The sequence below is a fragment of the Heliangelus exortis genome, chromosome 5 (genome assembly GCF_036169615.1).
Source record: "Heliangelus exortis chromosome 5, bHelExo1.hap1, whole genome shotgun sequence".
Classification (NCBI taxonomy): Eukaryota; Metazoa; Chordata; class Aves; order Apodiformes; family Trochilidae; genus Heliangelus; species Heliangelus exortis.
In genome coordinates this window covers 4,817,514-4,844,921 of record NC_092426.1, presented here as the reverse complement: position 1 = coordinate 4,844,921, position 27,408 = coordinate 4,817,514, and positions in this window count along the sequence as shown.

Genomic DNA, 27,408 nt, shown 5'->3' with positions numbered 1-27,408 from the left:
ATTTTGGAGGTTTCAGAAGAGCACAGCTCCTGATGAGGCATCCCAGTGAACTACTGAGATGATTTTTATAAGCTGCTATTTTTTTGGAGGTGGACACATTTGTCTCTGTTTAAGGGCAGATTTTCAAACCAACTCGATTGTCGTGTTGGCTTCTGAGTGAAAAAGTGCCTGTTTCAAGCCAAAGGGCTTTGGAGAAGTTCCTGCTTGAATATTTACAGCTGTACCCAGACAACTCAGGCTGCAATGATGCTGCTGTGTGAGTTTTTCTTATCGAATGAATAGGACTTGTGGCCTTAATCAATTTAAGTGGAACTTGGACCCACTTTGGTTCTACTTGGGCTGTCAAGTGAAATGGCTGAAACACTCAGGTGAGTCTTTATGCCTGGGGAGGATCTCTGGTCCCACTGTGCTTTCCTACAGCCCTCATCACAGCCAAGATGGGCAGGGAAGTCCTTTGCTCTTTGACAGGGCAGCTGCAACTCTCAGCATCATCAGCTGCCCCCAGCTCTCAAGAAGATTTCTTGCAAAGCAGTGTCTGGAGCACTGGGAGTTATCTGTATCTCCTGCCCTCTTATTTTCTAATGCTCAAGTTGGTCTGTAGCTTGTGTTTTTCTTTCACAGTTTGCTCATGCAATGTGTAGAGAAATAGATGCCAGGCTGTGTTTTCAGGTGGCTTTGTTTGCTGTCATTTCCCTCTTCTTAAATTGAATTATTCTTTCTTTTTGAAGAAAAATCAAGGTTTCCACACTGTTTTAAGCTGTTTGGATAAAAGCTACAAGAGATGAAACACTTGTAGTGTGCTGCTTGGGTAGGACCTTCAGGGAATGAACTTGTATGTTGAGCTGCTGAGTGTCCTCTAAAGAGCCACACCAGGTCACATGAATTAGAGCATCCATTTAATTGCTCTGGCTTAGGTCAGCTCAACTCTGGTTAGAGAATTGTAGAGCTGAGACCAGATTTATGCTAAGAAGGTTCATCTGGAAGCAGAATTTATAACAGGTCCTTGAAACAAAACCATCTCGGGGAGGGATTGTTTCTTAACAATTTTTATTAAATCCATCGTTGGTGTTCTGGTGCTTTGAGTATGTTCACAGCTTCTTTAGCAGAAAGAAAAAAATCATCTCAGGATTTTTTACAGATAAGTTGAATATCAGCTGTGATATCACAGCAATAAACAGATCGAACTGTGGGCAGCTGGAATCATTTATAGGCTGAGTATGCAGAGTCTGTGTACATCACTGGGCCCTGTGCCTGACAACTGCAAGGCTGTTAATTATTATGCCATAATTCACCAGTTGAAGTATCTCGTAGCACTGCTGCTAAGCCAAATTCTGAGGCTTTCGCTGGGTCATTCAGTGAAAAGTAAGTAAAGACTCATTTACTCCTTTATCGATCAATTTAGTATATTCTGAAATCCTGTTTTAAAAAACCAATACACTGCTTGAGTGAAAAGTGAATAAATAAAGTATGAATCAGGAGCACAGGCAGAGGAACGGACGGGGTCCTTCCAGGATGCCGGGTGAAGGAAAGGGAAGCAGGAAAGGCAGGAAGGGCAGGCAGCTGGAAGCTGGAAATCAGGAAATCTGGCTTGGCCCTCGTGATCCCTCAAATTTATACTGAGGATGACGTATATGGGATGGAATACTCTGTTTGGTCAATTCTGGCATCTACCTTGTCTGTTCCTCCCCAAAGGAGGCTGCAGGTGGGACCTCTTTATCCTCCTGGAGGGTAAAATGTTTTCCTCAGAGCTGAGCAGTGGCCTTGGCTCTGCACACCAGGCTCTGGCTGTAACTATAAACATCAAGTGTTATCAGTCCTAGAAACACACACTGTCTGAGAAACTTGCTGTTAAATTCAGCAAGTGCAACTACTTACAAGAGACTTAGCTGAAAGCAAAAGTACAAGACAGAAAATCACCTTTATTCTGGCCCAAACCAGGACAGATTGTTAATTATTATGCCATAATTCACCAGTTGAAGTATCTCGTAGCACTGCTGCTAAGCCAAATTCTGAGGCTTTTGCTGGGTCATTCAGTGAAAAGTAAGTAAAGACTCATTTACTCCTTTATCAATCAATTTAGTATCTTCTGAAATCCTGTTTTAAAAAACCAATACACTGCTTGGGTGAAAAGTGAATAAATAAAGTAAAAGTGTGTAAAAATAAAAATAGATACCTCTTCCCATCAGTTTAAATACTATTGTAAAATAATTATTATTTTTGCAGAGCCAGATGAGCCCAGACCAGTTCTTAATTTGAGGAGCTACGAGGCTCACCATGTACAATGAAGAATTTGCTGAAGTTTTACCCAGTAAAATCAGTCCTGTTCTTGAGCTGTGATCTGCTCCCTTCTTGTCTTGTGGCTCCGCTTTGAGATGCAACTGGAGGCCCTTTTACTGTCCCAGTGTAGACAAGACATTTATTTTTTCAAGCCTCCCCATGCTCTGTTTGGATTCACAAGCTTCATCTTCTTGACCTTGCTTTCAAGGCCCTCAAATTCATGACCTAACTTGAGTAAGACCCAACCCTCAAAAAAATGTGCTGTGCAAGGGGTGAGATCATTCAGGACCGAGGTAAATGAGTGAGCTTGTTGTCAGTGGTTTGACAACAAGAAGTGACAATTTCTGACATCTCAAAATTGTGAGTTACTTCTCAGATTCCAGGATTTGTGTTATCCTGAAGTCCCTCAACTCTGATGCTCGGGATAGTTCTGCCTTGGCATGTGACTGACCTGGGACAGGCTGATTTTTTCCAGGCATGATTTTTCCAGACCACTCCTGTGGCAGCAGCATGGTGTGAGCCTTCATCAGGAGCCAGGTCCTTCCCTGGAAGTGCTGCTCAGCTCCCAGTTCAGCTTTCCAGATCTCATGCCCAGCTGCTGAGCCAAACTCAGCTCTGGCCTCTGGGCTCCCCTGCAGGGCCCATTGCTGCTGCCAGTGATGCTTTCAGTTGCCACCTCTAGGTTTGATGCCTTTTGCAAATGCAAACTGAATGGCTTCCCACAGGACAGGAGTTCAAATCTGGGACTCTATCAGCTGAGCTTTTGGGGTTTTGGGGTTTTTTTTGGGTTTCTGTTTTGTTTTTTTTTTTACCTCCTTTTATATCCCTACCTATCAGGCTTAAGTCCCAGGGTACTGAAGAATTCCAGCAAGTATTTACTCTTTTTTCTTTCTTTCTTTTACTCTTTTCTTTCTTCCAGCTCTGAAGTGTTGTGCTGGAGCATTTCTTGTTCATATGATTGACTTTGGGACAGATCCTGCCCCAAGACCATGCAGTCCATGTGGACAGGGGAGCTGCAGAGAGATGCATATATTAGGACAAAGTCATGAGAATATTTGTAGCTGAGGCTGAGACAAAAAATCCTCACAAACTCCCTTCCCCTTCAGACTATGGTACCTTTGGTAAGCAAGCTGCCATCTCCTGGGGCTGAGCAGAGATGGATTTTGTAAGCACAGCATGTCAGTGTTGCATAAGGATGGAAGCTGCTTGGATCATTAGAATGAACTTTTCCCCATGTTTCAAAACCAATCACTTGTTTTGACATTTGCAATCTGGCTCTTGGCTAGGGTGCTTTTTGGGTGGCTGTGTTGGAACCAGCAGCCTCCAAACTGAGAAGTTTGAATGAGAAGTTCAGGCATCTGCTAAATCCCCATTGAAAGCCAAGCACTGAAATGTGAACTAGGTAAGATTTCATACACCATTCCTAGTATTTATAGTTCAGTGATTTAAAGTGTATAAAATAATCAAGTTTGCTGGCTGGGAAATGCCTTCCAGCCTGTTCTGCTACCCAGGGAGAGCTGAGGAGGGAAGCACTCACTGGTGGGTAAGCAGAGAACTGCAGCAGAGATGGAGCAGGGGACTGATGATGGTACCAGGAGGCAGTTTCTCTTCTGCTGAGGTGTCTATTTCTGGCTCGTGCATATTATGGCACAGATATTTCCCAGAAGGTGATGTGGCTTACATATGAAGTCAGCTCTTTCTGCTGACTCCAGGTGGAAAACCAGAGTATTTGGGTTATGGGTTTGGATGTGCAATCCTCCTTCAGTGCAATAAGGAGACAGGGCCCAGTTCTGCTCTGTGTTTTATGTAAGGCTGAATCCTACAATTAGCATGGCAAGCCTGTGGATTTTGAGCTACATGTAGCTTAAGTTGGGGGGCTTTGTGCAGCTGGCAGTGGATCTGTGCTGATTGAGGTGCCCCAGGATGAAAGGGGGAGGTAAAACAATGTTGACTGTAAAGTCATAGAATCATGGAATGGTTTGGATTGGAAGGGACCTTAAAGATCATGCAGGGAAACCTCCTACCAGCCCAGGTTGCTCCAAGCCCCATCCAGCCTGGGCTGAGACACTGCCAGGGATGGGGCAGCCACAATTTGCTGGGCAACCTGGGTCAGTGTCTCCCCACAACAGCAAGGGTGTCCCAGTGTTGTCCTGTAGTGTGCTGGGGTGCAAAGAGCCTTTGTGGAGCTGCTGACCCCTGCTTATGAGCCCTGTTTGAATATCACCTTGTATCGCCTCTGGAGAACAGAGTTGGTGGATCAGAGTTGGTTTTATTATAGGGAAGGTGTTTAGTGCTGGCTTTACAGAGTTTTATATGGGATAACCAAATGTCACCATCTATAGGGCTGGCTGGCAAGTCAAGCAGGTGGGTTTTTTTTGGTTTTTTTGTTTTTTTTTTTCCTTTTGTTTTGTTTTTTTGCAAAATCTGGAGTTGGCCCAGAGCTGCTAATGAAGCTTTTTAGCTCTGGAGAGCTCAGCAAGGCCAAGGATGCTTCAGGCTCCTTCTCAGGCTCCACACACTGAAGGCAGCGAAGCTTGTGCTGCAGACAGTGGCTGGGAGGCTGTCAGCTGTCTGAGGGTTTTGATGTCCTCTCAGGATACCTCGTCTGCCACTCTGTGGCTGGTTTGTGACAGCAGAGATGCACCAAGCAGCCAGAGCCTGGGTCAGAGCCTGTGGATGGGCTCTGCACTGCAGTTTAGGAGCTGTCGCTCTTTATCTCTTCAGACCAGAAGCTTTAACCACTGTATAGACAAGAAGACAAGCCAGACCAGACCTGCAATTTGTCTTCAGCTGGGTTCAGTTTTATCAGTGAAAAATATTTGAGAACTGGTCACCAGATACATCACTATTTTGTCCATCATGAGCAAATAAGATGCAGGAAACTGGGGAACACACGTGAAGAAGTGTAGTACTGTGGGGCACAAAGGTCATTTTTTTCCAGTGCCAGCAGCATATGGGAAGAAAAAAATCAATGCAGAACATGGTTCACCTTGGTTAGGAACCATGTGCTCTGAGCTGAAATCTGTCACTATTACAGCTCTGCAAGTGGAGGGGATACAGGGAGACTGCATGAAAAAGAAAGTCCAGTTGCTCATGAGCCATTTCTGTGGAAAGTAAGGGAGTTAAATCCATGGACAGTCTTACTGAATCCCTGTGTGTGACTGTTCCCCTCTGCCTCCTTTATAGCTGCCCAAGTGCTGCTCTAAGTCTTGCTGCCCTGGAGTGATGCTGCTGCTCTGCCTTTGTTCTTTTGAGCTCCTTTCTTTTCCACTGCCTCAGATGTAACTTCAGTGCCTGCCTTTGCAAGGGCTCTGCTGACCTCCCCGTGTCCTCTCTGTGATCTCCTGGCTCTCTTTGCTCTTCCTTGCCTGTTTGAGGCACAGTCTCACAAAGTACCCTCATCCTGTCACCTCTGCTGCCCTTTGCACAAGGGAGGCATCCTCTGAGCAGCCGTGTCCTTTCTGCTCCTTTCTCACCTCCTGCTGTGCCTCCAAACCTCCAAGCAAGACTTGGAACCTCATACCCAAAGGGAACCTCATGGGACTGTTTCTCTTGGACTGACCAGATGCTCTGCTTTGTGTTCTTCTGGGAACAGAAGCCCAAAGCTGGCCGACTTCCACAGCAAGGAGTTGTGCTAAAAAAGGGGCAGGTTCCCTCAATATTTTCACTCTGTGTCAGCAGAAGTGATCTGAAATGTCTGCTTTTCATCAGACACTTTAGGGAAACCTTGCTATGAAATATTCTTTCATCCTCAATGCAAAGCACTTTGAATCAGGAGTGTTTCCAGTCAGGTTTGGTTTTTTTTTTGACCGTGGCTACCATGTTGGCAGGCTGGCTTGTCAGACAAATAGATGCCATGTGCAGTCATACAGTCTAAACTACCCCTGCTTTGGAGTTTGGAGCTCATCCAGAGCAGGACAAAAGTCCTTCCCTAGGCTGCTGTTGAGCTGTAGTGTGAGTAAAAGGTGTTGAAGTAGAGATCTGGTGGCTTTGGTCAGTCGTAATGGCAGGGACAGCCCCAAATGGGAGTCATGGCTGTAACAGAAGAAAACTTCACCCACCCTTTATAAAAAAACCAAACTAAACAAACCTAAAAAACCCTCAACAGCTTCCTTAACAGACTAGAAGGTCTTGTTCTCCTTGTGTTGGCACCTCTGTTCTCAAAGTGAAGCTGCAGTCAGCCCACGGGATGTACAACACGGTGACACCAGGCAGGGCTGGCACAGCTCTGAGCTGTGGTTAATGCCAACTTGCACCTCTCTGCAGCTGGATCCCTGCTGTCTACAAGATCCTGAGCGTGGTGCCTCTGGTTTCCACCCTAAAATCTTCCTTCTTTTGCCTGCTAAAGCAAATGTTATAGTAGAGGACACAGCAGGGAGAGGAGCGACAGCTGATGCTGGATGTGTCTGTCTGCTTTTGATGTGCTTGGTTGTGCTTCCAGATGTTTAAAAGCAAGGAAAAAAAAAATAAACCAAAAGAGATCAAAATATTCTTTGTTTGTTAAGCTCAGAAATCTCATCCGAGGCTCTGGCACTGGTAAATGGGTGCTGAAGTTAAAGCAGTTGGAGTCTGGTAGTATTTTCCTTCTGTGAAGGGCTCTGGTAGGCAGCCTCAAATTGCTGGCAGAATGTGGTTGGAGGGCTCTGAACTGAGGCAATGCAGATTTTTAAAGTCTTCGTATCAAATTCTGCCAGGGAGGAGACTTTGGCAAATGAAGAAGGAAGGGAGGGCAAAAAGAGAGGAGGGGAGACTGGGAAATGAACTCAGACTCCGAGGAGCATGGCCTGGACGTGGCTCTCATGGGACTCTTCCTGCCACTCTCCTCTCCCTGACTCACTGAGCTGAGCTGTCTGGCTCCATCCCTTTCCTAAACACTTCCAGCCAGATGATCCTCCTCTCTCTACCCCTCCTTCCTCAAAGCAGTTGAAACCTTAGTTCCTTGTGCACTTCCCTGTCAGCTGTTGTTCGTGTCAACTTGTGATTTCTGCAAAGAGCAAAAAAAAAAATCCTGCTCTGCTTGCAGTTTAACATCCACAGCCCCTGCTCCTTGGCATGAAGAGTCAAAACAAGGTATATATATGATGTGTGGGGGGGGTTTTGGACTGTTGGATCAACTCAGAAGGTACTGGCTGTGACTGCTAAGCACTGAAGTGAATAAAAACAGGGTTGGAATACACCCCCCCTACCAACTGCAGTGATTTTTTTTTTTTTTCCCATTGAACCACTGATCCATGAGGCTTCAAGTCGAGTGCTGAGTAAGTTGGTTTAAAAATGCATCCAGTTCTGGCTGCAGGCATCTTGCAGGCTGGTGTCTGGGATGGAACAAAGGAACAGCTCTCAGAGGTTGGTTCTTCTTCTTCCTTGGAGCCATTTGTGCTGTTTCTTCCCTTGAGGAGAGACTGAGGTCAGCTCAGTTCGGAGAAAAAGAGGCTGAGGGGGGAGCTCATTGCAGGCTGCAGCTTCCTCAGCAGGTGAAGAGATGGGGCAGGTTCTGATTTCACTCCTGTGACCAAAGACAGGACTCAGGGGGATGAAGCTGAATCAGGGGAGGTTCAGGTGAGGTATCAGGAAAAGGTTTTTCACCCAGAGGGCAGCTGAGCACTGCAAAAAGCTCCCCAGGGAAGTGTCACAGCCCCAAACCTGCCTGAGTTCCAGAAGGGTTTGGATGATGCTCTCAGGCACATGGGGTGATCCTGGGGGTGCCCAACACAGGGACAGGAGCTGGACTTCAGGATCCTGATGTGTCCCTCCCCATTCAGCATCCTATGATTCCTGCTCTGGTTGGGATGCTGGGTGCAATAGATCTCTGGAGGGGATGGATGAGGGGCATCCTTAGCAGCTCCTTAGGGATGCAAAGCTGGGGTACAGCTGGGGTTCCTGTTTCCCATGCTCAGGGGGGGTTGAATATGCTCATTGTGGCTTTGCAGAGAGCAGAGGAGATGGATGTAGAGGTTTTCAAACCACCTGGTTATTTGGGGTGTTGCATTTCAAAGGCTATTCCTTTTTCAGAGGTAAAGTCCCATTATCTTATGAAAATGAGACTCATTTCAGCTTTCACAGAGCATAGACCCCAAATCAGCTGTGTTTTTTTTAATAAAACCTGATTTGGGAAGTGTCCCTTGAGACATTTGTGAAAAATTCTTATTTGCAAAGCTACCTACTGATGTGCCTCTAATTAGTTTAATCACATTATTTCAACGATGCCTCCAGTATAAGGGATTTTATTTTATTTTTCCTTCTAAAATGTGGTAGTAATTGGATTTTTTTTTAACTGGATGTTGTGATTAAAGTTTCTAGAGTTTTCTAGGGAGAAACTTACTTTAGTTAAGAGTGTATGGATAAGGCAGAGCAGTGCTGAAGGTCAGGTTGGTTTCAAAGTCAACAATGTGAACGCCAGAACTGCCATCTTTGTTGGTGGGTCAACATTTCACTGATTTTTTTTCCTTTTATATAGGAACAAAACCTAAATTACTAAAAATACCCTGGGCTGCAGTCTTTTTTTCCATTTTCTGTTAGCTGCTATTTGTGACCTCTGTTTAAAAAGCACATGAGGCCTCACAGTTTTCTAACCTGGCTCTGTTTCATACACTCCTGGTGCCTGGCTTGCCTGGGGATGAGTGAAGCAAATTAATCCAGAAGCTGAAAAGCTTTTGATTCATGCCTCTGGGGCAGAGATGCTCAGGGCTGCCAGAGATGGTGGCTCTCAGAGGCCTTGTCAGCATCACTTTGGAAACTGGAAGGAAAACAATTCAGACTTTGGTTACCCAAATGCCAACAAAGTCAGCAAGAAACCTCTTTGTGCTGCCTTTTGTTAAGTTGATTTAGAGGAATTATAAATAGTGAGCCAGTAGGCACATTAGTTGATTGATGATCAATCATGATGACTGATAGCCTACAAGACAGCTGGGGTAGGGCTTTTTACACAGGTGGGCAAGGGAAAAGGGTTTCAAACTTGAAAAAGGGAAATTTAGGTTAGATGTTAGAAAGAAATTCTTTAATTTGAAGATAGTGAGCCCCTGTGCCAGGTTTCCCAGAGAAGCTGTGGCTGCCCCATCCCTGGCAGTGTCTCAGCCCAGGTTGGATGGGGCTTGGAGCAACCTGGGCTGGTGGGAGGTGACCCTGACCATGGCAGGGGGTGGCAATGGAGGAGCTTTAAATTCCTTTCCAACCCAAACCATTCTGTGATTCTGTGAATGTGGTTAACATCATTCAGTAGCTATTTTCAAAGATCAGGTCTATGATGCTTTATAACTGCATTGCTACCTTCATCTCCATCAACCTGCCAGCGTTCACTTCCTTCCCAAGGGAGTGAGCTGTGGTGATGCTGGATTGGTTTGCTGATTTTCTTATGGTGGTTTTCAGGAATTAGTTGTCTGATCTTCCTTTTTTTTTTTTTTTTTCCTACACTCATTTGAAAAATAACATCTGCTCATCTGCCAGCTCAGTCGTCCCAGCTCACACACGGACTCGAGGTCTTACTTAGGCTGCTTACAACAGGTACCTAATTTGGGTAACTTGACTGTCAGTGTCTGTGTTTCAGACAACAAGTAGTTTGAAGCATTTACTACCCAGGGCTCTGCTTTCCTCCCTGGAGAGAGGAGTGGTTGGTGCCTTGAACAGCTGAGCTGTAGCTCAGTCCTTGCTCCGTGGTGAGCTCCATGATGCTGGTTGCCTTTGGATGGAGTTTCTCCATCATCAAGTGTCTGTGGCAGTGCTGCAGCACTTCAGGGACCCTTCAGACCTTCCTGATGAAAGGCAGGGTGAAGCAACACCCTGCAGGAACAAGCAGAGCGGAGCACTTTGATGTTCTCCTTGAAGAAGTCACATGGGAACTTGTGTTGCCTCCTGGGCTATAGTTGCTGAACACCAGTGTATTATCATGGGGATGGGGAATGGGGGTGTTGGAGGCTGCTAAGATAGTGTAATGGTGTTGTGAGGATTGTGCTGGCAAGGAAATAAGCAGCAAGGTATATCTAGGAGCTGGCTGTTCAGGAAAAGGGGAGTCTTTGTGCTTTTAATCAGACACACAAAAAGGAGTGACATCGGGATTTCCTTCCAGACCTGACCCTGCAGGGGTTGTGTTCAGGATCCTGTTTCCCTCCCTGGCCACCAAAGATGCCTCAGCAGGATGGGGTGAGCTGCCCTGTGCTGGTGGAAAGGGGAGCACTATGGGATTACTGGGCTTTCCACAGGCAGTCTTGATGGGAGCATCTGGAGATGTTGGGATGGGCAATGAGAGCTACTGGGAAAAATCACAACCCTTCTGCTTCAAGCACTAATGATCCTCCCTGTTTCTTCTAACCAGAGCAGCCTCATCACTGCCTGTAGGGCTCTTTTTTTGTGCAGGAAAATCCATCTTTGAGCTGTGTAAATCTTCCTCAGCGTGTGTCCCTCACCCATCAGTTCATTTCCTGGGAAACAGCTTTTAGCTTGAGCTGAGCTACATTTGTCAAAACTTCAACAGATTGTTTGCTAAGGGAAGGGCAGCAGCTTCCCTTTTTTGAGGGTTTTGCCCTCAAAACCTGCAGGGTGACCATTGCACACATCTGTTTCTAGGCAGCACAGCTGGCAACCTCTCCCAGGTTGCAGGGGAGCATCTTAAAACCTGCCTGTGGCCACAGGTGGGAGAATTGCCATATCAGCAGCTCAGAGCATGGAAAGGTGTTGCACCAGGAAAGCTTAAAAAGCTTGAAAAATGCTCCCAGACTGAGGTGGCTGCATTGGTTGTGGCCACTGGGAACAGGACAAGAGGTAAAAGTCTTAAACTACAGTCAGGCAGAGTTATGTTATCTCTTATGTTATGTTATTATCTTATGTTATGTTCTATTATTATCTTATGTTATCTCCTCAGGGCAGCAAAGCTCTGGTGTAGCTCATGGAGTCTTTCTTGGAGGGTTTAAATAGCAGGTCAGACACCCATCACCCTGCTCTAATGGGAGGTGTCCCTGCCCATGGGAAGGGGGTAGGAGCCAGATGACCTTTAAGGTCCTTTCCAACCCAAACCATTCCATCACTGCCTGACCTCCAGGGGTGTCTTGTTAGCCCTCCTTTGTGGGATTCAGAGCTGTAGCTTTGGAGAATAATTTTTTAGTAGGATATATATTATAGGATATATTATAGAATATATATATATATTATTTAGTAGGATATAATATTATAGAATAGTTTTATGGTAGGGATAAATTATAGGAGGAAAGACTGGTGAAGGTCTGAGCTGCTGGGCCATTAACTCCATATCCTCTCAGCACCAGTGTCTCAGAGAGCTGGCAGAAAGTAGGGGCAAGGTGCAGTGTGTTTTGTGCTACTTTTATGGTGATTTTTAAGAGCTGAGATAGAGTCTTGAAGCCCAAAGTGTGATGTCTGTCAAGCTAATATTATCACTGTTGAAAATTTTCTTGTAAGGGAGGTTACACTCATTGGCTTCAGTGTTTTGGCCAAACATCCACATTCAGTGGTACAAAATTAACTGATTGATGTATTTTCTCAAACCATCACACTGTTTATTTCCCCAGGGATGGTTCTCAGCCTTTTGCAAAGCTCTTGGTGAGTTGTAGTGTTGGTTTTCTGCCCTGTAGGTGCAAATCCAGTGTTGCTTCCATGTTGTACAGAGATGCAGCCTGTACTTACTTTAGCAGGTGATTTCCATGCAATATTTTTAGGAGGTAGATGGCCAGGGAAAAGTCCCACATCTGGCAGCAGCTACACTAATTTTTAGTGGCAGCTAAATTCTGAAGGGAATTTTAAAATGACTTATGAATAATTAACAGTATCAGTTTACAGTAGTTCTCTTCCTACTACACAATGTAAGTAAAATAAAAATCACCCTTTAAAATTTCCTAAAGGGAAAGGTAAATATTTATTTCACCTCCTGAGATTCTGGTAAAGGCAGAATCTTTCATTGGAATGACTGAGAAAAAAACTGACACACATACACCCCCTTCTAAGTGAATTTAAGATTTTAATTGCAACAAAATTCAGGAATTCAGTTAAGGTTCCCAGAGCAAACTGTAGCTGTACCTCCCTGGTTATCTCCTTTCTTGGAGATAGATTTTGAAGTCAGTGACCCAAAATGCTGCATGTGTATCCAGAAAGTTCAAAAAAAGGTGCAGTTTAAAGGTAAAATTTAGTAAAAAACTGGAAGTCATGTCTAGCTTTTCAGGAATAACCATGTTTTCCCTTTCTACAGTGTTTTTCTGAGCATGCATCACTTTACTTCTGTTGTGCCTCTGCAGAGAGTTGAAATACTTACACCTTAAGGGAGAAAGCTGGAGTTTGACATCTCCATCTCTTGATATTGAACATTTCAGTCTTGATTTTGCTTTTGCTGGAAACCCTGTCTGTTTTCTGAGATGGATTTAAAGCCAAAGAGCAGAGGTTTGGATTAAATGTGTCATCAGGCAATTGTAGCTCTGTGTATGCTGCTGGTCACAAAGGAGATGCTGAACAGATTATACTTGGGCCCTCTAAAGAAATTCACCTCCAGGCTGAATGCCAGCCTGAGAAATATTGGATTGAAAGGGAGCACTTTTGGAAGGTGATAAACCCCTGGAAATAGGATGAAATTTCCAAATGCTCTGGAACTATAACAGCTCATGGTAATAAAGAATTGGCAAGAATAATCCCTGTTTGAGAAGAGCTACTAGAGGATGAAAGAAAATAAAGTCACTTATTATCAGTTGGAAGTCTAGAAGTATTTTTTATTTTATTTTTTTTTTTTAGCTAGAGATTGGCTCATCTCTGCATGGTGGGAAGAGGGAAGGAAACAGTCTGTGTGAAGGCAGGGGATGCACCCAAGGGGTGAAAATCTCCTTTCAGGAGTTCCTTGTCTTATCAGGGGGACTTAGATACTGGGTCTTTGCCCTGTGTTATGTCCCCTGCCTCCCCTATAGCTGCTATAGGTGCTGAGCCCTGGGCAGGGTCTGCCTTGGAGGATGTCTGAGGAGGACTTGGTTTGGTAGCTTCTCTCCCCCATTGGCTTTGGGGCAAACTTGTGGGTTGCCATCTGGGGCTTGTTCCTGGACTGATGAGTTGTGCAGGGTTGAGGAATAGGTGGCAGGAGAAAAACCATAGGACAGATGTGGAAGGAGATCCTGGCTTGGCTGGGGGGCAAGGTCCCCAAGGGAGATGGGTGAATGGAGTTTGCTGCTATGAGCTCTCTGTCACCAGCCTTATGGGGACCCACCAGAGGTTCTCTCCCCCAGAACATCTCTTGGGGGGGATCATGGTGTCCCTGCTGCAGCCCTGGCATCCCAGCTTGGTCTGGTGGCACTGCAAGGAGGGTGTTTGTGCTTTCTCTGGCTGCTGCCAGAGCACCTCCTGAGGATGGGACAACCATGTGCAGAAGGGAGATGGGAGTGAAATCTGGCTTTTCCTGCCCTGCACCCCTGGGTCTTCCTTCAGAGCATCCCAGCAGTGACCAGCTCTTGATGCAGCAGAGTTCAAGGGGACAAACCCACAGGTGGCTGAGCAGCTCCTGATTCTTTCAGATGTGTTTGGCGTGGTGCTCCCTGCTGGTTCTGAGATGGGGTCACCTTGAAAAGTTGTTCCTCCTGCAGGGCTCATTACCTGTACAGCCACATGATTGAGTTTGGGTTCATTGGATGGTGACTTGTACCTGGTAGCATCCATCAGAGCCAGGCTGCTTAGTAGAGAACAGCAGAGTGTATAAATCTTTTCCAGAATGAGCTAATTCCATGTAATACATAATGGTAACACTTAATTGGGGATAGAAACTGAGAGGAAATGAGCAAAAATGGATACAGATACAGCTTGGCTCTGAATCAGCTGGGCCTTAACTTCCTCTGAACCTGAAGAGGAACATTAGGAAGGGACAGTGTGTGAAAAACCCTCGTGGGGAGGGAGCCAGTGGAAATGCATGGTCTGAGTGGAGCTGCTGTCAGGCAACCTGGCAGCTGTCTGCTGCAAAAAGCAGGAGGCTTCAGACATTTCTCTTCAGATCAGGGTGTTTTGGGGGCATCTTGCTGTTTGATTTCATTCTCTCTGAAATTCTGCCTAACTCTTAATTTTTATTTTCTTAAAAAATTGTTATTTTCTTTGGAATCATGAATCATTCAGGCTCATAAAATGTAAGAAACACTGTTCCTCCGGCGTGGTACTTAGGAACCTCAACCCCAAGCACTCCCTCAAGTGCAGAATTACAGCACTGTGCTACTTTTTTTTGTCTTCCTGCTAATATATCCCAAGACACTGCCTGCTCCACAGCATGCTGTGGGAAGCTGATTTCATCCTCTCAACCCATCTCCATTTGGTGCTACCTTGAGGTGCTGATCTCTGACCTCACAACAAGCACCAGGGATGCTTCAGCAACACAAGAGGGAGCTATGGACTCTCCTGAATTATGGAAGGGTTCACCCAGGCTTAGAAGGCAGGTATGAATGGGCAGAAGAAGAAACCTGAACACAGCAGCCTCTGGGAAGACAGAGCAGGCATCTGTTGTGCTTGTACTTCTTGAGTTGCTTTACTACTACGTGTAACCCTACTACATGTAGGGTTAGCCCTCCGTGGTCTAGAGAGGGAGTTGGAAGGGAAGACCTTGGGGAATCCAGATAAAAAATGGGAGGTGGTTGTTCCTGAATCTGGTCCCATTGTGGCTGTGTGAGTGAGATGCATAGAAATGACAGTTTCTATCCAAACTTTCAGTTATTAATTGAATATTCATAACTGTTTATTTTAAATTACACCTGGTTAATCCCCCATGGTCTAGAGAGGGAGTTGGAAGGGAAGACCTTGGGGAATCCAGATGAAAAATGAGAAGTGGTTGTTCCTGAATCTGGTCCCATTGTGGTTGTGTGAGTGAAATGCATAGAAATAACAGTTTCTATCCAAACTTTCAGTTATTAGTTGATTATTCATAAACTGTTTATTTTAAATTACACCTGGTTGTAAATCCATGTGGATGAACAGTCAAGTCTTTAAATTTTGCTTTGTGTGAAGTGTTTTTCCTGCCTTTGTCTTAACAAAGGAAGGGATGGCCTTTGGGGGTGAATGTTTGTCTTGGACACAGGAGTGCAAAAATGATCTCCCTGCTCATCTCTGTGCTACTCTGTGAGCTGCAGGAGTTGTGGTGCTCAGACCTCAACCTGAAAATCTGACTTGGGGGTAATTTAGGATGTGAGACCAGAGAAGGGATTTCTTCAGCCCCTTGCCTGTTTCTGTAAGCACCAGTTTCCCCAGCAGAATTTCCTAAAGGCTTCAGATCAGCTGCTGGGTGAGTCCAGGGCTGTCACCACTGTTTGCACCCTCAGAGTGGGCAGGATCATGCTTCTCACATCTGGATGCTTTACACCTAGAACAAAGTTTTTGCCTCCAAATCCCAGCAGGACAGAGAAGCAGAGCACATATGTGCATTGTACTGTAGGAGTTAGAGCACTTCCAAGATGTAAGAGTTTATTTCTCAGTGGCCTTTCCTTCAAGCTGACTGCTCGACATGCAAGACTTGGGTGGTTGTGAATGTACCAAGTTACCTGTATTTCATTTGCCTTCCTTTTGACTCCTCATTTTGGAAAAGAAGAAATTAGTTCTGCTGGATTTCATAGGGTTTTTTGGTATCTGATTCTGGATGGGCAAGTCTCCAGTTTCTGCCTCACCTTCTGGATAATGGCATTCCCCAAGTTATCAGCTGCTCTGTAGCTCTGAGCACCATCCCCATCCCCTGACCACTGCTTCATTCCCTGTCCCATGTTTTGGGCTGGGAATCTTTTCAAATATCCAGTGTATTTTTGCTCTGAGAAAATTGCTTCTTCCTCTCCCTTTCTCTCCTGGAAAGCTTTTTATACACCTCTTGCATTTTTGTCCTCATTCTTGCCTTTCACCCCAGTTCCTGGGGTGGTTACTACGTTCTATACTTGATAGAATCTGAGCTATAAATAAGAAGCAGTTTGTTGGGAAGTAAAATTAGCAGGCCAGATTTTCAAACACACTTCCAGATCCGTGCCCAGCCACCTCAGAGTCTGCGTGTCCTCATTTTCTGAGGTGCTGAATATTGTTGTTATCCTTGATTTCAATGGGAATTTGTGATGGTCAGGACTCCTGGAAAATAGGTCACTTTTATATGTGCTTCCTGGAGATGGAAGAGCCTGATTTACACCACTGTGTTACTGGTTGCCACATCAGTTCCTTCTCTAGCAGAGGAGTGAAGTGGAAATTTTTTTGGGGGAAAATTTCTGTAATCATGCATCCATCTGGAACAGATATTAGGAATTTCTTAATGAGTGACCCCAGCCTCCCATCCCTGCAGTGAATCCTTGAATTCACACCTCTCATTTCACTTTGGCTTCTGTGAAATGTGGTTGCAGGCATTTGTCAAATGGTCTGAACTTTGCTTTAAGGGGATCATCTGCAATTCCACTGCCAGAATCCTGCTGGTGAGTTATGGCTGGAGGTTAACCACAGAACTTTGGCTCTTTCTAATTATCCTCAAGTGAAGCCAGCTCTGTTCTCTTGGCATCACTGGAAGCTTTGCTGTCTGTCAGACAGAGTGAGGATTTATTTCAATAAGAAAATAAAATCTGTGCAATTTTATTTGCAATTTTTTTTTAAAAAATTAAGGCATATGGGGCAGTTCAGCTGGGAGTTTATCATGGCAGATCTCAGGTTAAGCTTCAGCTCAAAATTAGGTGACCCAGCTGAGTGGTACCACACTAACCAGCACAACTGGAAATGCCCACAGGTAGATTTCCTGGTTTTTGATTTTTTGGCATGCAAAGAGGTGATGGAAAAGGGAACAGGGACAGCAGGTTGCTCCTGTGAAAATGCACTCTGCTGGGGTGATGCTCACTGAATACACTGAATAATGCAGTCTGGGTTTGAATTTCAGAGAACATTACACTGATCTTACCCCAGTGATTTACCTATTTGAGATCATAGTTTCCAGCCAGTATTCCACTGATACAAAAGAAAACACTTCTGAAGTGGAGATTATTATTATGTGGATTGCTTCCTGTATCAGGGAGCTGGTAGCAAGCAAAATACAGATATTCCTGCAGGGGGAAATAGATAAATATATTTTTCTTTCTCAGGGTGGAGGCATTGATGATCTTGAAGGTCCTTTCCAGCCACTATAATTCTATAATTCCTTCACTAAACTGCTGCTGTTGCCCTGACTGGAGGGCACAGGGAGCTCAGCTGCCAGGTTTTAAAGCCAAGAAAGATTGAGCTGGTGCTGGGGACCCTGCCCTGTGCTTTTTAACTTTTTTTTTTTTTTTGTGCTGGGTTATGTGCTCAGCACACTGCTGAGAACCAAGAGGGAATGAATTGCTCAGCAGCTCTGCAGCCTGCCAGAGCCTTCAGGCTCTCAAGGCCTCCTGACCCAGGCACAGGGTAGAGGAACAATTTTTCTGCTTTATGAAGTTTTACAAACAAAGAAATGGACCCTGTGGTTACTTTACCCAAGCCACAGTGGCTCATTCAAGAGGGCATCATCAGGGGAGGTCACCCCTCTGATCTGGAGTCTCCTTACAGCACCTCCTTGCTCTGGGTCAGGTTGGAAAAACAGGATTTTATTCCTGTTTGGCTATTTCTCTGTGGGGCAAATAGACAAAGCTCACTGGATTTTTGTCTTCTCACATGGCTTTTGTCTTTTAATTTGCTTTGTGCTTTAGAAAAAAACCCAAGAGTTGATTGCCTGGGAGTTGGGTAAGAGGGAGCTGCAGCTGGAAGAACAAAGGGAAGGAATGACAGAGGAGGGGACAGGTTGATAGATGGGTGGTGACACTGCAAAGAGAGATTGTAGCTTCACCTGCCACCAGGAAAATAGTTTCAGGCTTTTGACTGTGGTTTTGGCAGCTGAGCTTAGCACAGCTTTTGTAATTAAATTGAGCCTCTGGTTAGGAAGGCACGGATGGGGGATGATAAAAGCTGGATTTCTCATTTGTACAGCTATGTAATCCAGAGCTCTGCTCTGCAGAACCAATACGTAGATAAAGTATCAAGCAGAAAGATGTTTGCATGCAGAGCATCCAAAAAAAAAAAAGGTTTTCTGTGTTAGCTTGAGAGTTTCCAACTACTCTTTCCAAAGCCTCCTGTGTGCTTGTTTGCCAAGATGAGTCCTTGGCATCCTGCTCCATGGCTTGGAGCTTTGCTGGAGGAAGAGCAGCTGCTTCAGTCTACGTTTTCCTTGTCCTCTCCCAACACAGCTTTTTTTTTTTTTTTTCCTCTGGGAAGAGTGTTTAAATACTTCAAACAATTAGGGATGACAGGGAAAGAATGTTAAGGCTTAGTTTGATCTATGTGGCTTCCTAAAGTTGTATTTTGAAGAGCTGGTCTCCTGTCAGTGCTGTGTGAAGCTACAGGATCAGTGTGGCCATCGTCCCATCTCACTGCCTCCTTACTTCCCCTTCCCTTCCTGGGCTGCTCTCCTCCATCCATCCATCCCTCCATCCATCCCTCCATCCATCCCTCCATCCATCCCTCCATCCATCCCTCCCTCCATCCATCCCTCCCTCCATCCATCCCTCCCTCCATCCATCCCTCCCTCCATCCATCCCTCCCTCCATCCATCCCTCCCTCCATCCCTCCATCCCTCCATCCCTCCATCCATCCATCCCTTTTTCCTGCTCTCTTTAGTTGTCTTCTCAATCCTCCCCATGCCCAGTGACTTCCCAGAGCTGCCTCCCATCCCTCACCCCATCACTCCCTCCCTTGCCATCCCCCTCATGCTGCACCCTTCTGGAGTCCTTTATGGTGGGGCCCAGGAGCTCCTTGGTGGTTTATGCTCCTCTGAAAGGGCTGCAGACCAAGTTTCAAAATTCCTTTGCAAACTGAGAGCTGCTCTGACCTTGTCCCTGGCCCACGTGGCTTTGCCATTTGTTCCTCTCTTGCTTGTGAAGGGCCAGCTGGGCTGGGCTGGTGGCTGGTGTCCTTGGATGCCATCTGGTCTCAGCAGAGCACATATATACACACATATATACATAGGGGTGTGTGTATGGGGATGTACACATCCCCTCTCTCTATAGATAGACACACAGTGGCACAAACCTGCTCACAGGCCAAGGAAAATGAGGCCAAAACTTCATTAGCCAGAGTGCTCATCCACATCCCTGTGAATTCCAACTTGCTAATGTGCATAAAATCCCTGTCTCGGGGGTCTGTCCTCTGCCTCTCTTCTTTTACACCTTTTTTTTTTTTTTTTTTTAAATCACACATTTAGAAACACATTAAAGGCCCAGAATCCCACAGTGGAGAGAGCAGGGGAATATATCTCCAAGAGAAAGCAGAGATAAAAGAAGGAGTGGAATGAAACCCTCTGCAACCTCCTTTTGAAGTAATTAGTTAGGTTAATGCTGAGTTTTTCTTCTGTTGCAGACCCCAGGAGATAATGGCTGGAGAAGCTCTCCTGAAATAGAGTTTCTCAGAGCATGGCTGGTGTATTGCAGAGTTAAAACTGTTCAAAATACCCCCTGTGGGACAGTCCCCAGGGGAGAAGCATCAGTTAAATCACAGTGTGGTGCAGGAGAGGTTGGGCAAGCTCTGCTTGTACCAGGGCTCAGCAGTACAGGGGGAGGTGCAGTTCCCCAGGGTAACTTCCCTGGATACTTCACATCATTAGATCAGTTTTGTGCCCAGGAAATGCAGATGATGACATATGGAAATCTGTCCCCCCCATCTTCCTTTTTTTTTTTTTTTTTTTTTCTTTTTTTTTTTTTTTCCCCCTCTCCTTTATTTTTTTTTTCTCCTTCAGACTTTTGAAGTTTGGGGTGGAGGGAAGAAAAAAGGTTCTCAGTCTGACTGAGCTCTCCCAGGCAACCACATTTGTACTCAGCTCTTGCAGAGTGAGGTCTACAGGCAGGTTATGTGTGTGAAAAACTAATGCAAAAGCTTTGTGTGCTGCCAAGATGCATCTGCAAGAAGCAGAAAAGTCTGTGAGCTCCACCTGGGCCTCTACATTCCTGTTACACCAGGAGTGCTGCTCCCAAAGGACCCTTTGGGCCAGATCCCAACATAGAATCATAGAATTTTCAGAGTTGGAAGGGACCTTTAAGATCATCCTCGTTCCAACACCTCCCACCAGATCAGGTTACTCAGAGCCCTGTCCAGCCTGGCCATAAAAACTTCCAGGGATGGGGCTTCCACCACCTCCCTGGGCAACCTGTGCCAGTGTCTCACCACCCTCATGGGGAAGAATTTCTTTCTAAGATCTAATTTAAATCTCCCCTCCTCTAGAAACCATTCCCCCTGGTCCTATCACTACCTGACATCCTAAAAAGTCCCTTCCCAGCTTTCATGTAGCCCCCTTCACATACTGGAAGGCCACAGTAAAGTCTCCTTGGAGCCTTCTCCTCTCCAGCCTGAATAACCCCGAATTTCTCAGTCTCTCTTCACAGGAGAGGTGCTCCAGCCCTGAGCCCTGCTCATCCTCCTGGCTCTTTTCTGGACACACTCCAGCACATCCATGGCTTTCTTGTAACAGAGGCTCCAGCTGTAAAGAGGCTCCCTTGGAACATTCCAGGGTGTTGGTCCTGCTGCATCCCCAGGGTGATTCCTCTCCCAGTGGCCAGCACACCTGAGGGAAGCACAGCCCACCTAGCAGCAGGAGTTTTTGGAATTTCCTTGCACTTATCTGGATCTCTTGACTCCTGTGACTTGGGAAGTTTACCCCAAAGCACCCTATGGTGTACCCCAGTTTTGTGGCTTTTTAACATCTCCTGCTGAGGAGGATGGTTTCTTCTCAAGGTCACCTTTCCTCACTGATGCTCTCCTGCTTGGTTTTGGACTCTTGCATTTTTAATCTCCCAGAGTTAGCAGTGTAGTCACAGCTGTGCTGGGCCAGGCATCACACCTCGAGTCCTGTGTCCAGTTCTGGGCCCCTCAGCTCAGGAAGGAGATTGAGGTGCTGGAGCAGGTCCAGAGAAGAGCAAGGAGGCTGGGAAGGGATCCAGCACAAGTCCTGTGAGGAAGGGCTGAGGGAGCTGGGGGTGTTGAGGCTGGAGAAGAGGAGGCTCAGGGGAGACCTCATCACTCTCTCCAACTCCCTGAAAGGAGGTTGGAGCCAGGGGGGGGTTGGGCTCTTTTCCCAGGCAACTCTCAGCAAGACAAGAGGGCACAAGAGGTCTCAAGTTGTGCCAGGGGAGGTTTAGGTTGGACATTAGAAAGAATTTCTTTCTGGAGAGGGTGATCAGGCATTGGAATGGGCTGCCCAGGGAAGGGGTGGATTCTCCATCCCTGGAGATATTTCAAAAGAGCCTGGATGTGGCACTCAGTGCCATGGGCTGGGAACTGCAGTGGGAGTGGATCAAGGGTTGGACTTGATGATCTCTGAGGTCCCTTCCAACCCAGCCAGTTCTATGAGTCTATGATTCTATGTTTTATAGTCCCAGTTCACAGAGGTTGAAGCTGTTGTCTGTGCTGAAGGCTGAGCCCAGGAGAGCTGGGGGGATGTGCCAGGGAAGGGAGCCCACAGCACCCATGAATGCCAGAAAAAGACCTTCTCTGAACTCACCAGCTGTGTGTTGAGCCCAGTGCTTGGCTGGTACATGCTCTAAGTGGTCCACATGACACCAGGAACCTTACAATCTGTGGTCCCTTTATCTCCTGGTCATGGTCCCTCTATTCCCTGGACAGCATTTGCTGAGAGGAGACCTTGTGTACACTGGTGCAGTGAGCAGGACATGGTTCCTCTTCAGAAATGCTGGAGAGCTGCTGTTGTGCTCCAGTTTGTGGCACAACCAAGCCAAAACATTTGCAAGAGAGGGGAAAAGAAAAAAAAAAAAAAAGGTCAAAAAAAATGGTCTAAACCCCACTCCATCTTTTCATCGACAGGGATTCCAGGTGCTGAGAGATATTGGAAAAGTGGGGCAAACCCCTTCACATATTTCATATGAATGCTGAGGTGTCAGAAATCAGTTTCTGGGTGGACTACTGAGTCCCCCAGGCTGTGGAAAGCTGTGGTCCTCCCTGCTGAGTGGCTCAAGGACCATGAACTTGGCCAGACCTGCCCCTTCCTACCCATCACTGAGTCTTGCTGACACAGGTATTAGTGCAGGCAGAGTTATCTTGGGCTTGGAGATGCCACTGGGCAGCAAGGGAATGCTTGGGTGCCAGATTAATTGTTTTGGGGACTGAGTACTGATCACACAGCATGTTCTCTAATGAGGAGATGTGCTCTCCAATAACTTAATAGAACCCTGCTGGGGGCTCTGATTTACCTTTGGCAAGTTAAAGCAGTGCCAGATCAATACTGGGCTCTGTTGCAGTAAATAGGCTTGATTTTAAGTATTGAATAAGAAGTTATTTCAGATAAGGGCTGGTTTTTAAAGAATTGTGCTTTCAAGCAGAGAGCAGCTCAAGTCTGCAGATGGCTGCTGGACCACACTGGTCCAGATCTTGACTCCTGAAAAACCTTGCTTGGGGCTTCACTAAAATCAGGAGTGTTGGAAGGCAGCAGAGATCTCCAGAGAATGCTTGACTGGAGCAATTTCACTTTGAGCCACCTTAGTTTGAACTACCAGTCAGTTCTGGACGTGGAGGGAGGACCTGAGGAGATGACTCTAAAAAAATAACTCCCATTTCCACCAGGTAAAGCAGGTTTGCATGGGGCTGGGCCCCAGGATCTGCCTCTGTGGTGGTGGGTCTGCATCCTTGATGAGGACCTGTGTGGGATGTGTGAGCTTTGGAACTGTCCCTGAGAGAGATTCCTTGTCTTCCAGTTCCTTTCTGGGAAAAAGATGCTTGAGGTAATCATAAAACCAGGTTACTGAAAGGATGGCCTCATCCTGAACAAATGCAAAGCTTTTTTTCTCTCCAGGAAGAGCCCATTTCACTTTTACCAACCCTTTTCAGGTGCATAGGCACTCAGCTCCTCAGGAATGTTGAAACAGAGTCTGTGTCCCTCTTCTTATCTTGTAAAACTGTCCCCCCATGAGAAGATGGCAGGGTCCTGCCACCACTCATCCCACCAAGCACAGTCCCACGGGGCAGTCCAGGGACTTGAGTGACTGACCTAGGGAGAGTATTAAAAACCAGACTAATTATGGGGAGCACAGAGCTTCATCATTTTCATTGTGTCCTGACTGTTTAATCCTTCTTTAATCCCCTCATGCTGCTCTCTAGGCTTTTTTTGTGTTATCTCCATTGTCTTGTTAAGAAGATGTTGCACGTAACAGAGATTTACACTGAAAGCTATTAGGGAGGATTAGGGAAGATTAGACAAGAAATACTCACAAAAGGTTGGAGGTTTCTTAGTACCAACATTTTTAATTTCTACAGTGCAAGGATTTTAGTTTATTTTTTCTCAAAGAATTTTTAGATAATTTCTCCTAGAAAATTCAAAAAGTTGTTCCTTGTTCAAATGAATTCTCTTGAACTTCAGTGCTGGTTATTTTACAGACTATTAGTAGCTAAATATATCATCTAGTTGCAGGTGGCTTTTTTATTTTTGTTTTATGTGGACTCAAAATCTTGGGGGAATCAAAACTGGGGGGGAATTAAACTCATGGAGGATCCATCTTCTACTGGGCCAGATATACATGAGCATCCTCCTGGTGAATGCAGGTGGGCTTTGGTTTCAGAGGAGCCCTGGGATTGCTGGCAGAACATTTTTGCTGATAATTTACTACCATAGTTTCTCAAGTTCCAATGCCAAGGAGTAAGGTCTTGCAGCTGAGATTTTGGACTGGTTTTTCATCATCAATAAATCAATGCAGCTGTCATTTTGCAGAAGCAAAGCCTTGGCATCAGGTCAAGAAAAAAGAAATACTTTTAAACAAAATAGCAGAAACCAAGGGCTGGTAGATTTTATGACTATCAGAGCTACTGGAAATTCATCTTGCTATAGGACCCAAGCCAGAATCAGCCATTGAATCAGAACTTGGTCACTTTGTGCTCCTTCAAAAGCCACAACACTGTGTGTTCAATGTCTTGAAGTCAAGGTGAGACACAGTGGGTTGGGGAGGTTCCTTCCTTGGGAAGCCCTTGGGAAGCCCTGATGCTCTGCTGTAGGGATCTTTCACAGGGCTTCACATATTCTTTGGAATCTTCTAAAATTTGATGCCATCAAGTGTCAAACTATTTTGGCTTCAGAGATCTGATTTCCTTCCAGAGAAGACACAGAAGCATGAATAGTAAGTGGTGCTTGCTGGCAGCAGGCTTGGTTTTCTTTCTAGCATTTTGTGCCTCTCTTTAACAGTGGTCCTGAGTTGCCTGTGGTACACAGGCTGGAGAACATCACTTCCAAGGCTTTGGATGCAGTGACAGGCTGCTTATTTAGGAATTCTGCAGAGCATCCTACTTCTGACACCCTTTCTGAGCTCCCTGTATGTTTCTTTCACCCTACATCTTATTATTAGCCCAGCTAATTATAGCTAGTTTCTATTATTAGCCCCTTTTTATTGTTATTGCTTGATAAATACAGGTTGTGTGAATAAATGGGACAAGCAAAAGGAAATACAAGGCTTTTACTTTCAGGAGAGCTGAAATACCCAAATGTGGTCACATTGAAGCATTGGTGTTTCTGAGTGTGTTTAGCATCCGGAGATCTGTTCCTTATTGGGAGGGAAAACTATTTATCATGGTTGGTTTATGATGGACAGTGGACTTTCTCTGCCCTCATGCTCTGAGGTGGTCAGCTCCACTTCATCCATGCTGGAAAACCTGATGTGAAAGCCTCCCTGCAGTGGGAATTTTCTGCTTGGCACCATCTCATGTAGTGGTTCACTTTTCTCCTTGTTTAAAAACAAGGTCCTGCTGTCCCACTGAACTTTCAAAGTGCAATTAAAGTCTCATTCTCCTCGCCCTGTTAGCCCAGACATGCATAGTCCATCTTTCCCTTTCCTTTTTCCTTTCCTCTCCTCTTTCCTTTCCTTTCCTTCCTTTTTCCTTTTTCCTGGACGTAACTTTTAATATTTTTATCAACAAGAAGTCCATGTCTTGTAATTTATAGTGCCAAAATATAGAAGATGCTGCCAAATCAATATGTTTGGTGTTCCCATGAAGCTCTAAATTACTCCTGTTGAAGCTAAAGAACAGTTTTTTCTGCCCACTATTTGTATTTTTTTCCTTATATCTTTAATTACATTAGAAGATGAATATTCCATAGTATGTAATATTTTTATCTTACAACAGAGTAAAACAACCTTAAAAGCTGCATTGCCAACTCTGGAGAGTTTAGCATGAGTCTTATGATGATTGTGGGGCATGTTTTGTTTCAAAAGTCACACGATGAAGGAAAATCTGAAATTTTTAAATGAAATTTTTTATCCCTGTGCTTCCATAGAAACTGCTCAGAGGGCTGGAGCATCTCTCCTATGAAAAAAGGCTGAGAGAGTTGGGGTTGTTTAGCCTGGAGAAGAGAAGGCTCCAGGGAGACCTGATTGTGGCCTTTCAATATTTAAAGGGGGCTGATAAGAAAAATGGGGACAAACTTTTTAGCAGTTGCAGTAGAACAAGGGGTGATGGTTTTAAGCACAAAGAGGGCAGATTTAGACTCAGGATCAGGAATACATTTTTTTACAACAAGGCTACTGAAACACTGGCCCAGGTTGCCCAGAGTGGTGGTTGATGCCCCATACCTGGGACCATTCCAAGTTGGATGGGGCTGTGAGCATCCTGATCTATGGCTGGAGATGTCCTTGCTCACTGCAGGGATGTTGGACAAGTTGGCCTCTAAAAGCTCCCTTCCAACCCAAACCATTTTATGATTCCTGGGAAAAAACTTGAGAACATGAGTTTTCAAGTCTCTAAAATCATACAGCCATCTAGAAAATCAAACATAGGAAATAAAGCCCTGCAGTAGGAGATATTAATAATTTTGACTCTGGTGGGGAGGGGTACTGATGTTGGAGGAACCATCAGACACTTGGGGTTAATTAGTAAGATGCATATTGGGGTGATGTGTAGCAGCATCATAGCCACCTGGTAGTGTCAAAACTTCCAGCATACAGGATTTGGCCTCCAGTAGCCAAGACACCACCAGCTGTCAGTGGCCTGAGTGGTTTTTTTAAACTGGTTTCACAGTGGTGCAGGAGCCAGCAACGAATTGAGCTGCTCCTTGAGGTCTGGTGGGACAGAGCAGATTGAAAAAAAAAGTCTTTGCTCGGGGCATCAGGGAGAAGCTTTTCTGAGTACCACTGCAAATCTCCATCTCTCACCTCTGAGTGAAAGTTTAGCTGGTGCCATAAATTTTATTTCTGGAAATTGCCTGCTTGGGAAGGCTAAAAATAGATGGTATTGTACTTCTTCTGTTGGAAAAACAGGGTAGGTATTAAAGAGTGAATTCCTTGGCTGTTGTACTGAAAATAGCAACCCATGCTAACATGGACTAGAGATCAGAGTATAAACACCCAGCCCCCAAGAGAATTGAAGTCCCAACAGATTTAGCAGTATTTTTTCCTGTTATTAGGTGAGATTTCAGTGGGGCAATGAGTGGTCTGCTTCATGGTATTTGCAGAGTACCAGAAAATCTGGATAAAGTTCAGTTTCTGCCTCAGTGAACAAGGTGCATGAGACTTTAGTGTGCCTTTAATGTGAATATTCTTAAACAAATCACACCTGTATATTTGGGAGGTCAAGGTTAAGGCAGTCTTCCTACCACAAGCCACTTCGTACCACTTAATACAACATAAAAATCCCTTTTGTAAGTTATGGCTGTTTTCATCTCAATTTACTGTTTCTCTCTTCTGCATCTTGCATCTAATTTATATTCCATCAGGATAAGATGAAGTTGATAATGGCCTTTTAGCTTGTCATCTTAAAACATATGCTCAGCCTTGAAGAGCTGATAAAAAAACATGTTTATGAGAATCTTACAGTCTAGTGGTTGGGAACAGACTGACCTGTGTGCTGGAGGGATGTATGCAAAGTGGATTTCTTATGGATCTCGTGGCTGGTTGAGTTCAAAACCTACAGTTTTGGATCTGAGCATTGTTCCAAAATCCATTAGAGCCAAAGAAAGTCCTCTCATGTCTTTATTAGGTGTTCCCATGATGTTTCTCACTGGGAGCATCTAAGGTGTCTAAAAGCCAGGTGACCAAGTGTGACCCCATCGTTGGTGTCTTGGGAGAATTGGTGATCTCAGTTTACAACAGACCTCAAACAGAGCCCAGGGAGTTGTCTTCTGGATTTACCAGCTCCTCACCACTCACCTGAAAATTATTTTTTGTATAGCTGGGTCAGACTTTG